General features: G+C 41.8%; 1 protein-coding gene and 1 long non-coding RNA gene across 6 annotated transcripts in view; one reads left to right on the top strand and one right to left on the bottom strand.

Annotated features, from left to right (window-relative positions):
• The window catches only part of LOC126980485 (transcription factor GATA-4-like), a 210,664-nt gene that overhangs the window by 124,649 nt on the left and 71,133 nt on the right, over positions 1–14,882 (top strand). For all 5 annotated transcript variants that reach the window (XM_050830444.1, XM_050830442.1, XM_050830445.1 and 2 more), the window contains one exon: positions 395–415. The gene's annotated coding sequence lies outside the window, so the exon portion shown is untranslated. The remainder of the gene's footprint in view (positions 1–394; positions 416–14,882) is intronic.
• Positions 1–14,882, bottom strand: part of LOC126980489 (uncharacterized) — a 122,784-nt gene that overhangs the window by 40,982 nt on the left and 66,920 nt on the right. The gene's annotated exons all lie outside the window — the stretch shown is intronic.

Below are 14,882 nucleotides of genomic sequence, written 5' to 3'. Positions count from 1 at the left end.
ACCACCTAGCCACGAAAATTTTAGTTACTTAGTTGGTTAGTTAGATAGATAGACATAGATAGAAAAAAAAATATTTAGATAGATAGATAGTTAGTTAGTTAGTTAGATAAATACATACTGTTAGTTAGTTATTTTATATTTTTCTTTGTCAGTTTTCCCTTGTTTTCTTTTTTCCTTTTTCTTTTCTTTTTTTCTTCCTTCTCGTCTGAGTTAGATGATTGGTTACATTAAAAGTGAAATATTCAGTTTACATCTAATTAACTCTGCCGACAAGAACGACAACAACAACAACAACAACAACAACAACAACACTCTTTACTTTCACTGTTAACTAGATAATTACTTCATACAATTATAATCCGTGTACTAATTTTTACCTTTCTTTCTTCTACAGGTAAATAACGGAGACACCCTCGTAAGTACTCTCTCTCTCTCTCTCTCTCTCTCTCTCTCTCTCTCTCTCTCTCTCTCTCTCTCTCTCTCTCTCACCTTTGCAGAAAGTAAATTGATACCAGGATGCTGTTTGTCTTCGGCTGTCGGTAGAGATGGAGAGAAGGAGGAAAGGAGGGAGGGAAGGAGAGAAGGAGGAAAGAAGGGAGGGAAGGAGAGAAGGAGGGAAGGAGGAAGGGAAGGGGGAGAGAAGGAATGAAGGAGGAATGGAGGAGGGAAGGAGAGAAAGGAAATGACAAGAAGGAGGAGTGCACGAGGAGGGAAGGAGTGAGAGGAGATGAAAATAAGGAGGAATGGGGGAGGGAAGGAGAGAGAGGAGATGGAGGGAATCAGGAAAGGGGGAGGGAAGGAGAGAGAGGAGATGGAGGGAATCAGGAAAGGGGGAGGGAAGGAGAGAGAGGAGATGGAGGGAATCAGGAAAGGAGGAGGGAAAAACGAAAGAAGGAAGGAATGGAGTGAAGTAAGGAAAAAGAAAGGGATGGAAAAGGGGATAGGAAATAGATGAGAGAGGGAGGAAAGAAAGAGGGAAACAGAAGAGGGGAGAAAAGTTAGTGGGAGAAATAGCGTAAGGAAGAGTAACAGATTAAACAAGTGTTAATAGCACCAACACTGTGCTAGATCGGCGCCGCATGACCCTCCAACACACACCCAACAATTTATATTAATGGAAAAAATGGAAAATGCTGGAAAGTAAAGATGGCGCCACTATAAACACTTGCCTGCGCCTCAACGGGCTGGGGCCGACCATCAGGCCCGACCATGAGGGCCTACCGGTGTCACGGGCCAAAACGTGTGTGTATATATATATATATATATATATATATATATATATATATATATATATATATATATATATATATATATATATATATATAAAATGCCATGTTATAGGGTTCATCAGGGCTAACAAATGTTATTATACAATGTCATGTCTACAATGCATGGGTAAGCCAGTAAAACAACTTGAAGAGAACAACAACAAGAAGATGGACAATCTGTTGATCGTCGTCTGTGACGCCGAAAAAAAATATAAGAAGGAAAATATGGGAGCTGGAAAATTAAATGGAAAACCAGGGGAAATTAAAACCTTTGAGTAGGATTAAATAGAAAATTAGAAAAAAAATTATGAAAGGAAGAAATAAAAGATAGGAAGAAAGGGAGAAAGAAAGGTAAGAATGAATGAATGAAGGAAGGAAGGAAGGATAGAAGGAAGGAAGAAAGGAAGGAAGGAAGAAGGGAGCGGAGGAAGAAAAGAAGGACGTAGGGAAGGGACCAAGGAAGGGAGGAAGGAAGAAAGGAAGGAAGTAGTGAAGGGAGGAGGAAGGAAGTAGGGAAGGGAGGAGGGAAGGAAGGAACGAAGGGAAGGGTGTCGCGTGGCCAAAATTCGACACCTTTCCTCCTCCTCCTCCTCCACCTCTTCCTCCTCATCCTCCCTCTCTCCCCCTTAGGTGACTTTTCTCTCTCATTAGCCTCTGCCAATAGTGAGAAGGAGGTCTCTCTCTCTCTCTCTCTCTCTCTCTCTCTCTCTCTCACACACACACACACACACACGATGTACATAAACAAAGTCATGACGTACGTGTGTGTGTGTGTGTGTGTGTGTGTGTGTGTGTGTGTGTGTGTGTCGGTAACACATGGGTAGGGCACATGCCAGACTAGATAAGACGAAACCTGCTTAGCGCTCTCTCTCTCAATAAAACAGGAAAAAGAAATGGTTTACTCAATAACATAATAAAACATAAAGGAAATATTAATAAAACAATAAATAAAAAGATACAGTGGGAAAAGAAAAGACGAAAAAGAAATAAGAAAACAAAAAAAAAGGCTGGCAAGGAAAAAATATTACAGGAAAGAAAAAAAAGAAAGTGAGTGAAGGAAGAAGGGATAGCAATATATAGGAAGGAGAAAAGGAGAAAGGAAGGAATAAGAGAGTATCAAATAAGCCAGAGAAGGAGGGAAGAAAGGAGGAAAGAAAGTAGGAAATATAAGAGAGGGGAGAGAAGGGAAAGTAGAATGGGCAGGAAACGGAAAAGAAAATATAGAGGGAAGAAAAGAAAGTGGGAAGAGAGGAACGATAAAAGAAAATAAGGAAGGAGAGAAAAATGGAGGAAAGGAAGGAGGAAAGGAAACAGGTATAGGAAAAAGGGAAAAATACAGAAAATAAGTAATGAAGGGTGGAGGAGGAAAAAAAGAAGGAAAGGCGAAGGTAAGGTAGAGGAGAAGGAAGGAAGAAAGGAAGCAAGGCAGGAAGTAGGAAGGGTAAACGAGGAAGAGGAAAGAAAAAGGAAAAGGAAACGGTGGGAAGGAAGAAAGGAGGGAAGGAAGGAGGGAAGGAAGAAGGGAAGGAAGAAGGGAAGGAAGGAGGGAAGGAAGGAGGGAAGGAAGAAGGGAAAGAAGAAGGGAAGGAAGAAGGGAAGGAAGAAGGGAAGGAAGGAGAGAAGGAAGGAGGGAAGGAAGGAGAAGAGGAAAGGAGGATCGCTTCAAAGTGGAGGTGACGAAGCTGATTTATTTCCGGGTCGTGTTTCGGTGGGGGGTGCTCTCTCTCTATTTTAGGCTTCTCGCTTCATGTACATACTTTTTTTTCCCCCCGTTCCCCTCAACACATATTTTCTCCCCGTCATCACCTTTCAAATAAGTTTTCCTTCCTTATCTTTAGTTACTTTAGTTTACTTTATCTTATTCTGTTTTGTTCCATATTACTTTGTTTTATTTTATTCTGCCCTGATCATTGTTATTCTGTTTTCTCTGTTGTTTAGTTTCCCTTCCTCATCTTTATTTCAGCTCAGTTTACTTTATCACATTTTTTTTATTAATCAGTGTTATTCTTATTCTATCTCATTCTATTTTCTTCAAGATTATTCTTTTCTTTATTTTTACGTTCTGTTCCCTTTTCTTGAGTATTATTTTCATCTATTTTATTTTTTTATTTTTTATTTCTAACATTTCTTCCATTTCCTTTAATTTTTCTTCGTTTAGTTTTAATGGGTTTTTTTTCACTATTTCTCGTTTTATTATTTTTTACTTTATTTTATTCCATTTCATGTTGCTGATATCTGTTACATTTTATATTATTCTGTATCGGTAACAGGCTGCAATTTCTCTTGCTTTTTTCTGTCTTTCTTTTCCACCGTAATGTTTGAGTTACTTGCTCTGTTGTTCTTTCTCTTTTACTTCTATATATATTTCCATACCTTTTTTTCTGTATAATATGCCAATTCACTTCATTTGCCCAACTTATCTTCTCTCGTGTTATTTATTCCACCATGATATATTTATTTAATTTATTCCTGATCAAATTTTACTTTTTACACGGATACATCTTTAGACTTTTTTCGATTCCCTGTCAGTCAACAACTTTTACTTCTTACGGCTCATGTAGCACACACTAACACACTACAGTTAACATACTTGAGCTGTCTCCTTTGTTGTAAAAAAAAAAAAAAAAAAACATCTCTTTTTACCCTCCCTTTCAACTTTCACTTATTCCGCTTCGTACATCCACTTAAACATCAACCATTCCTTTTCCCCCCCTTCATGTAGTCTCATTTATCCCTCAAACGACAGCTTCCCAACCTTTGACAAACTAGTAAGTGATTTAGACCACCGCTCTTAGCCTGCTCTCAGCGTCAAACTCACCTCCATCAACCCTTAACTAACATTTCCTTAACGCGTCGCCAGCCCACAATTCACTTGTCTTTATGGCGCCTAATTATCCACCTGTGCTCGTTGCCGCTTCGTACGAAACTATGAAGGTTCGCGGCGCTGTGGTTATCGCCGCTCCACACCTACCATTTCAACAGACGGACGCCACTAATGTCCTACTTGGCCCCAAACCACACACTCCCGCCCATGATATATCGCGCCTGCATAGTTATTGTGGCAGTCTGACTGGACCTCCATGTGTGTGTGTGTGTGTGTGTGTGTCACGGGGTCTTGGTGGCAGTAGCGGAACAGCTGGGGCGCGCACGCTCTCTCTCTCTCTCTCTCTCTCTCACACACACACACACACACACACACACACACACACACACACACACACACACACGGGGCTACAGAAGTAAAAAGGGAATGAAGAAAAGAAGGAACAAAGGAAAAAGGGAAGGAAAAAGAAATGAAAGGGAGAGAAAAAAGGAAGGTAAGATGAGAGGAACGAACGACGAAGACAAGTAAGCAGAAAGGGAAGGAACGACACACACACACACACACACACACACACACACACACACACATCGTCCGCCAATTTACACGCCCCTAACGCTGAGAGATAAAAAGAGAAATCAAAGAGTCATCTACGCGAAGAACCATGGCCACTAAAATTAAGAAAGTGCCCCCTAAACCACCGAGGCCAAGAAAAGGAAAACGGAGACAATGGAGACATAAATAAGACGAGAGAATACCCACGTTTGGAAGATTTTGGGCGTCGAGCGAGAAGGAAGGGAGAGGGAGAGGGAGGGGAAGAGGAGAGGGGAAGAGAGAGAGGAGAGGGAGAGGCGAGGGAAAGGGGAAGGGAAGAGGAGATGAGAAGGTAACGGAAAGGGGAAGGGAGGGTGAGGGGAAGGGAGAAGGGAAGGGAGAGGAAAGGGAGGAGGAAGGGAGATAAGAAGGTGAAGGGAATAGAGATGGTAGAGGGGAAGGGAGAGAGGAGAAAGAGAGGATGGAAGAAGGAAAGAGGATGGGAAGGGATGCAGAGGGTAAAGGAGAGAGGGAAGGATGATGGGAAGTGAGAGGGAAGGAGAGAGGAGAGTAAAGCTGGGAGTTGGGAGGAAAGAAGTAATGGGTGTGGTCTCAGCTGCACCATTCCCCTCCTCCTCCTCCTCTTCCTCTTCCACTCTCCTCCTCCTCCTCCTCCTCCTCCTCAGCAGACCACGGAACTCAAACCCGTCAAATAATTTTTCTTTTTTCTGTACATTTTGGCGTAAGAAGTTGCATGAGAGAGAGAGAGAGAGAGAGAGAGAGAGAGAGAGAGAGAGAGAGAGAGAGAGAGAGAGAGAGAGAGAGAGAGAGAGAGAGAGAGAGAGAGAGAGAGAGAGAGAGAGAGAGAGAGAGAGAGAGAGAGAGAGAGAGAGAGAGAGAGAGAGAGGAAGAAAAGAACAATAAGAGGAAGAAATAAGTAAAAAGAACACCAAGAACAGAGAAAGAACTATATGACAGTGAAGTAAATGATAAATTAAAAGAAAAATGAATAGAAAGAATGAAGAAGGAGGAAGAGGGAGAGACTGAAGAGGATAAAAAAAAAAAAAACGAGAGCGGAAATCAACAATACTATTATAAAACCACCACCACCACCACCACCACTACTACTACTACTACTACTACCACCACCACCACTACCACTACTACTACTAATGCTACTACTACTACTATTACAACGCACCAGTAAGACTTGAAAAAAATGGAAGTCACACACACACACACACACACACACACACACACACACACGCACAAACACGCACACGCAAGTTAATGAAGATGAATAAGAGACATAAGTACAAGGTGGGAGTAAAAATAAGTGAGTAAAATGCTTCAAAATGTGGAAGAGAATAAGACCTGTCGAGAAGTAAAGATTGATTAACAGGAAGAGCCACAGGTGGGAGGAAAGGTAAGAGAGCAATTAGTCATGAGGAAAGGTGGCTGTAAAAAGTGAAAGTGACAGATCGTAATATATATATCGTCAGGGTAGCGGAGTGGCAGAAAAATGATACATGGACATAGTAAGTATAGGAGGAACGCAGGAATTTTAGAGACTTCAGCGGAAAAGGCGAAGATAAACGGAAGGGATTAAAAGTGAAAAATAGTGAGATGGAGATAGATAGATAGATAGATAGATAGAGATAGATAGAGAGAGAGAGAGAGAGAGAGAGAGAGAGAGAGAGAGAGAGAGAGAGAGAGAGAACAACAACAACAAAACAAAAAACAAAGCGAGGGCAGAAAACCGTCAGGCCAGTCAATAATTAATGGCAAAGAAAAAAAAAACGAAAGACGATGAGAAAGACAAACAAAAACAAAACGGAAGAGCTGCAAGATAAACAAAAGAACGAGAGAGGAGAGATGATAAAAAACAAGAACAATGATAACAAATAACAAGACGAGAGCAGAGAACTGTCACCACACCTATTAATGAACGGCAGAACAAACGAAAACGAAAGGGAGGCAAGGTGAACGAAAGGAAAGGAGGAAGAGGAAAGAGATGATTAAAAAGAAAACCACCAATAAAGAACAAAACAAGGAAAGAAAACGTCACCTTAGTCAATAACAAACGGACCACAAACAAAAACAAAACAAACGCGATGAACAAAAAAAGAGGAGAGAAATAATAAAAAGAGAACAAGAACAATGAACAAAGCAAAGGCAGGAAAGAGACAAATGAAAGACAATAAGAAAGACAAAGAAAAATATAACTTCAGGGATGTAAGATGAACGAAAGAAGAAGAAGAAGAACATCGAAGAACAAACGAAGTAATTAATTAAGGGCAAAACAACTCGACCAGTCACTTCAGAATACGTCAGATGACTTGCAATTGCCTCGTCACCGCCAACACCAACACCACCACTACCACCACAACCACAACACACCTGGGAACAACACGCGGGACCAGTAATTAGCAGGTGCTCTGGCGGAGGTGTGGCGCAGGTGAGGTGCTGAATACCTGTCTTGGCGGTGGTGGTGGTGGTGATGATTGTGGTGGTTGTGATGGTGGAGGAAGTAGGAAATGAACAAGACAAAGATAGATAATGAACAAGCAGAAAAGTAAAAGGGAAGATGAAAAAATGAGGAGGAAGAGGAGATGGAGGAAGAGGAGGAGGAGGGGGAGGAGGAGGAGAATAAAAAGGATAGGAGGAAAAGGAGAAGCAAGGGCTTAGTGGTGGAAGAGAAGGTGGAATGCTGACTCAGGTAGTGGAGGAGATAAGGGAGGTACTGAGAGAGGAGGAGGAGGAGGAGGAGGAGGAGGTATGTGGAGGGTTATGCCAGGTAGCCCATCAAGAAAGAAAGGTATGTTACTTTGCCACATTCTCAACACCTTCGCTCCTCCTCCTCCGCCTCTTCCTCCTCCTCCATTACCACCTACTTCAATATTTATCGCCCTTCTCCTATTCCGCCAAGATCACTACCAGCTTTACAGTTCGTCCTCCTCCTCCTCCTCCTCCTCCTCCTCCTCTTCTCCCTCTTCCTCTTTACTCCTATCTTAGTACTTCTCATTCTGGTTTATGTTCATTTTCAAGCTCCTCTTTTTTTTTTTTTCTCCTTTTCTCCTTTTGTCCAGTTCATATTCTTCTGCCTGCTATCTCCTCCTCCTGCTCCTCCTTCTCTTAAAGGTTTTCATTCTTCTATTTACTTTTCTGCTTGTCTTATTCTTTCTTGATCTTGCTCTTTTCCTTACCTCCTCTTCTTCTTGCTCTTTTCCTTACCTCCTCTTCTTCTTGCTCTTTTCCTTACCTCCTCTTCTTCTTGCTCTTTTCCTTACCTCCTCTTCTTCTTCCTCCTCCTCCTCCTCCTTATTATATAGTGTTCCTCAAGGCTTTCATGCTTCTATTTACCTTTCAACTTGTTCTTATTCTTCCTTGATCCTGCTCTTTTCCTACTGCCTCCTCCGTCACCTCCACCTCCACCTCCTCCCCCATCACTCATCTCCTTACAGCCTCAACACCAGCCACGTCACCACCCATGAAGCGAACCGGTTTTTCCTTCACACACGTACAACAAAAAACTCCACCTAATTGCACGTGCCTTCATTCCTGCTTCGTTTCCCCTCAAAAGAACAAGAAGATAATGGACACTTCCGACACACTAATACGCCACGCTGCCGTCACCATCATCACTATCCCTGCATACGCCATTATCAGTTATCAGTATGTATGCTTTTATGGTTTAAGGTATATCATTCGCTTGCCTCGCTATCGCGTTTCGTTATTTGATTTGTTATTATATATGGAGCTTGTTTTCGTTGTTGTCCATGTTGTTGTTGTTGTTGTTGTTGTGTTTGTTTCAAGGGAGTGGTGGCTGGGAAGGGTTGTTGGGCGGGTTTGGGCTAGGAATTGCTGTTTTTTGGGGCTAGTTTTGTGGCTTGGGCTATTTTTAAGGTGATGATGTTTTTTGCCGCTTCCTTAATTATGGTTTTATAGGTATTTATTTATTGATTTGTTTATTGATTTGATTGTTTGATTATTATTGATTCCTCTCTCTCTCTCTCTCTCTCTCTCTCTCTCTCTCTCAGACACAGAGAGAGAGAGAGAGAGAGAGAGAGAGAGAGAGAGAGAGAGAGAGAGAGAGAGAGAGAGAGAGAGAGAGAGAGAGAGAGAGCAATAAACATACATCTTAACAAGCTTCATTAAAAAAAAAAGCACACACACACACACACGCACACACACACACACACACACGCAAAAATAAAATTCAATATACACACTCATCATGGCCCGCGTAATACTAGCATTTTCCAGTATTTCTTAAGCTTCCCCCGTCCCCCTCCCCCCTCCCTCCCATGATTTATGGTCCCCTAAAAGTCTCCATCACTCTCCCACTTTATTCCCTCGCAGCGGCCTCGACTATTGTTATCATTTGGTGTTAATCCGCGTTGGTGCTTTTGTGTGTTTTTTTCCGATCGGTCTTCTTTTCCTTTCTCCTCCCCGCGTACTCTGCAAGCTCGATTAAGCGTCGTTGGGGACCCCGGAAACGACTGCAAATTGGCGGGTGTGTTGCATCCCATCCTACCTTACCTGGCCTGTCGAGTTTGTTACCTGAGAGAGAGAGAGCGGGAGAGAGAGTGAGAGTGCTACCTGAGAGAGCAAAAGCGAAAGAGAGGGAGTGAGTGGATTAGAGACAGACAGAAAGGTGAGCGGGTGTTACCTAAGAAAGCAAAAGGGAGGGAAAGGGAGCGAAAGGGTGAGAGAGAGACAAAGTTAATTCATAAGACAAGATACATGGAAAGAAACTTAACATAACAAACGAAAAAAAAAATTATAATCGAGAAAAATAGAAAAAAAAAAACCATGAAAATGAGAGACGGACGCAGACAGACAGACCGACAGATAGACAGACAACAGTAAGGTCACTGATTAGACAAGGTAGACGGACATAAACTAAACGTAGCGAGAAACAAAAATAAGGTCAAGAAAAGTAGAAAAGATACGTGAGACATTAAGATAATTATAAATTAAGAAAAAGAGAAGTAGATGGAATGAAAAAGTAGATAACCTTGAGAGAGAGAGAGAGAGAGAGAGAGAGAGAGAGAGAGAGAGAGAGAGAGAGAGAGAGAGAGAGAGAGAGAGAGAGAGAGAGAGAGAGAGAGAGAGAGAGAGAGAGAGAGAGAGAGAGAGAGAGAGAGAGAGAGAGAGAGGTTGTAGGAAGTTGTAACGAAGATAAACGAGAATGAAAACGTTGGAGGAGGAGGAGGAAGAGGAGGAGGAGAAGGAGAAGGACAAAGGAGTACAAAGGAAAAGCAAACAGCAACAGACCTCTTGGTCCTAACTAGGCTGTTTGTTGTTGCTACCATCTACTGCTCTAATCTACGAGTCAGAGACACAGGACAGCAAAGGCGAAGGCTCCTCCCCTCCCACCAGTCCCTCCACCCGAAGCTGGCACGAAAAGGAAGAATACCATGTAGTACAGAAAAGCTACAATGTGATTTTATATGGGAAGAAGGAAGATCATACACGACAACTAAGTTAACACTACTTTCTGTTAGACAAGAGCAGGAGGAGGAGGAGGAGGAGGAGGAGGAGGAGGAGGAGGAGGAGGAGGAGGAGGAGGAGGAGGAGGAGGAACACAAAGGAACACAAAGGAAGAACAAACAACAGCAGACCTGCTGGTCCTTACGAGGCTGTTTGTGACAAGCTACACTAACTATCTAATCAAAGGTGGAAGATGAAGGACAGCAAAGGCGAAGGCTCCTCCCCCCCCCCCATCCCTCCAGCCAAAGCTGGCAGGAAAGGAAAAAGAACCATGCAGCATGGAAAAACTGCATGGAATTTATGTAGGAAAGAGGAAAGAACTACCATTACTGCTACCATTAACCGGGCGATAAAAGCGGACAAGGACACCAGTATTCGAAAGAACTTAATGTTATTACGACAATGAGTAATATCTTAGTTGCTGGTTGGATTCAAAATACTTGTCTAATCTATTCTTGAAGGCCGTAACTGTTGTACTATCAACGACATCACAGGGTAGAGAGTTCCAAACATTAACAACTCGATTGAAGAAGAAGTGTTTAGCTTCGTGCGACGAGAATCTTTTACCACTTATCTTCAAATTGTGATTTCTTCTTGTTCTATTTGATCTATCAATTGTAAAGTAATCTTCCACATTAATATCACTGAATCCTTTAAACATTTTAAACACTTCTATTAGATCGCCTCGCATTCTTCGTTTTGACAGGCTGAATAAATTTACTTCTTTAAGCCTTTGTTCATATGATAAATTTCTCAACCTAGGAATCATCTTTGTTACTCTTCGTTGAACCCGTTCCAACTTTTCTATGTTTTTTCTGTAATAGGGAGACCAAAACTGTACACAGCACTCTAGACGGGGTCGAACCAACGAATTATACAGTTTTAATATTACTTTTTCCGATTTATTATTAAAGACTCGTCCGATGAAGCCAACCAATTTGTTTGCAGTTTTAACTACCTCTGAACAATGCTGACCGGGCTTTAAATCGCTTGATATAGTGATTCCAAGATCCTTTTCTTTACTTACTGCAGAAAGTTGTTGGCCATTCATTACGTACCGAACGCGATTGTTATTTTTTCCGATGTGCAACACTTTACATTTGTCAACGTTAAATTTAATTTGCCATTGATTGGCCCGACGTGCAAGTCGATCTATATCTGATTGTAAAGCTTCTTCGTCGAGTGTCGCAGTTACTTTACCAGCAATTTTTGTGTCATCAATGGAGGAAGTGGATGGAGGAGATGGGGGGGGTTGATTTCGGTTAACATGAAGATGACTCGATAAAATTGCCTTGCGCTTTTAGTAGATATGGATATGAGCACCGAGGCCACGCGCAGCTATAGCGCCTGCTCTGAACTTTACCTTTATTTGTTAATAAATTATTTTACTTTTCCATACGTTTCTCTCCTCCGTGTGCTGGGAGATATTCACAAAACGATTTTTCTATATATATTTTTGCCTTTAAACTGTCTCCTTCGCCTTAGAAGAAAAAAAAATACGAACAACACCATTTGCCTTACATACCAAATTTGACCACGTTATAAGGTAAGGTTGGGAGCAAACGCTCTGGCTGCGCGTGGCGGCGGTGCTCAGCTCCGTCCCGTTGGCCCTTTGAGCCTGTGGACACGGCCAGTGTGCCTTCCGGGTTACCACTGTTTACCTTCCCCGAGGCTCCACAGGCACCCATTTATCAGCAGCCCGAAAGGAAGAATGGAACAGCTGGGTGACCTGCACGCCGACTACCCAGGCCGGGATTCGAACCCAGGCCCGCGGATTTGTAGTCGGGGAAGCTAACTACAGCGCCTCGGGGGCTGTCAAGTGGTGGACAAATAGTGAGAAATAAATAGTGTAATGAAGTTATAATATGATGAAATAAATAGTTGAAAACGAAAAATATTGAAAAAACAGGCTGGGATTATTTTCATATCAACAACGAATGACAGATTGCAACGAAAGATGAAATAAAGGTAAAGTAAAAGAAAAAAAAAGAATAAAATAAACGTAATGAAAATAGAAAACAAACAATACTACTCACAAATTCCTACATAAGCATAAACGAATAAGGAAAGTGTGGTGGTGATGGTGGTGGTTATAGATGTTGATAAAAGAAAAATATAAAAATAAAATGCGGAACAAGACCAGCCACAACTTCACACACAGACATTCGCGGTGTTGCATATTCTCCTCCTCGACAATAAAACAAACAAACAGAGAAACACACAGAGGTAAGGAAGTCCGGGCCGGTGCAAGTATCCATCGTTGACTTGCTCTCTATCTCCTCGCATATCTTGATCCGCAGATGGAACAGAGATAGCGGCGGGAGATATTACATTATTACCGCCCGTCCCTCATGCAAATGTTGCCAACACGACGAGAAACGATCAGTCCGGCGGGGGAGGGGGTGGAAGGCAGAGACAAATATATAAATAAATAGATAGATAAATAGATAAATAAATAAATAAATAAACAGATAAATGAATAAATAAATAATGACAAAGGGAATATAATCGTCAGTAAGAAAAACCGGAGGAAAAATTAGAAATGTTAAATGGACAAATAATAAGACAAATAAATAAAAAAAGGAAATAAATAAATCAAGAAAGACAGAATGAAAGAAAGAGAAAGAAGGAAAGAAATAAAAAGAAAGAAAGAGAGGAAAAAGGACAGACAGACAGAAAGATATACAAACAGACAGACAAGCAGACAGAGAGAAAGGAAAAGAAAAAAAGAAATAGGAAAAAAAATAATTAGAGGCGAAATTATTCTTGCGTAAAAAAACGAAGGGAATGTACAGAGAGGGGGGGGAGAGAGGGAGAGAGAGAGAGAGAGAGAGAGAGAGAGAGAGAGAGAGAGAGAGAGAGACTTCCCACGTGGAGGACATTCTACCTGATTACGTAATACTCTTAACCCCACCTTTGTTCTCACCTGTCCTGACACACACACACACACACACACACACACACACACACACACACACACACACACACACACACACACAATCGTAAACACAAACACACACCGGAAGTTAATAAATCATGAATCGATGTATTATGAGACAAGATAGACGGCAAAACGTTAATCTCTCTCTCTCTCTCTCTCTGATTTATTTATTTCTAATTTTTCTTTTCCTTTTTTTCTTTTCATATTTTTTTATCTTTTCTTCTTTCTTTATCTCTCTCTCTCTCTGCCAATCTGCATAAAAAATAACACACCAACACACCCACCCACCCACCCACCCACACACACACATACTCATACATACATACACACACACCCAGACACATTCCATTCAACGATAACATCAACTATGACAACCAACAGCCATAACCACCACCATCACCACCACCACCACCACAACCATCACCACAACCACAACCACCATCACCACCACATGGACGACAAGAACAACCACCTCCCCACTCCCTCCTCCTCCTCCCCCCCCTTATACACACAAAGAGAAAGAAAAACAGTAGAAAGAGGTAAAAAAAAGGTGACTAATTAAGGAGAGGAAAGGATTCAGAGCTCATTAACACCTGGCCGGGAAATGACGCGTGCCGATGTTATTTTTTTATTGATTGATTTTTTAGTTGTTGTTCTTGTTGGTGGTTGATTCTAAAAGAGGATGTTCGACAGTTATTTGAGTTTGTGTTTTGTTTTTTTGCGGTTGTGGTGGCGGTGGGCAGGGAGGAAGGAAGCGGAGGCTGGCGTGCGTGTGTATATTTGAATCTTTTCTGGTGACGATGATGATGATGATAATGATGATGATGAAGGGGAAGAGGAGAAGGAACATAGAGAAAGAAAGGAGGGAAAACATAATATAGATAAAGTGAAAAAAAAAAAGAAGAGCAGAATACAGAACTAATAACAGGAGGAAAATTATACACAAAAGCCGCAAAATAACGAAAAAGCAAAAAGATAATAAGAAAAAAGAGCAGGAGGAGGAGGAGGAGGAGGAGGAGGAGGAGGAAACCACAGGTTGAAGGGATTTGAATAAAAGGAAAAAAAAAAAAGCGAAAGGAGGAAAAAATAGTAAAGATGAGAAACAACACCTATAATAATAATAATGATAAGAATAAGAATAAGAATACGAATGAGAATAAGAATGAGGAGAAAAAAAAAGAATGAAACAAAGAAAGAAAAAAAACCCGGAAAACTAGAAAACAGGAACAATAACAACAAATGACAACAATAAAAGGACAGGAAAAGAAGAGAACAAAAAGGAAAAGAACGAGAAGGAAAATGCGTGGATAAGAAACCAGAAGAGAAGAAAAAAATTAAGAGGCAGCTGATTGGAGGGAGAAGAAGAAGGAGGACGAAGGACAGGAGGGAAGGAGGGAGGGAAGGGGGAGGGGGACGTAACGTGATCTGTGGCCAAGGTGTCCAATCAGATGTTTATCCTCCCTAAAAGCTTATTGGGTTGTGGTGTTTGTGTTGGCGGGGGAGGTGGTGAGTAATGGCGGGGGGGGGGAAGGCGGCAACAGTGGGGTGGGAGGGGGAAGTGGCGGGGGGAAGGGTGCAATGGAGGCAGGCGGGAGGGAGGGCTGGTCATGGGGTTCTTGGGCTGGTTGGGGGGGAAGACTGGCATGTTTTGGGCTATTTTTTGGCGATAGGACTTCGATAGGTTGGTCTCGAGTTTAAATGATACGTCTGTCTGTCTGTCTGCCTGTCTATCTTCCTCTCTCATCTACATCTTTCTCTACAATTTTCAAGCTCTTTTATCCTTCTAAGTGTATTTTTTGTGTCTATTTATTTCTTCGTCATT

Source organism: Eriocheir sinensis, chromosome 44 (assembly GCF_024679095.1).
Source record: "Eriocheir sinensis breed Jianghai 21 chromosome 44, ASM2467909v1, whole genome shotgun sequence".
In the NCBI taxonomy this organism is placed as follows: Eukaryota; Metazoa; Arthropoda; class Malacostraca; order Decapoda; family Varunidae; genus Eriocheir; species Eriocheir sinensis.
The sequence above is the reverse complement of the archived record's forward strand: the minus strand, read 5'-3'. Positions and strand labels throughout refer to the sequence as shown.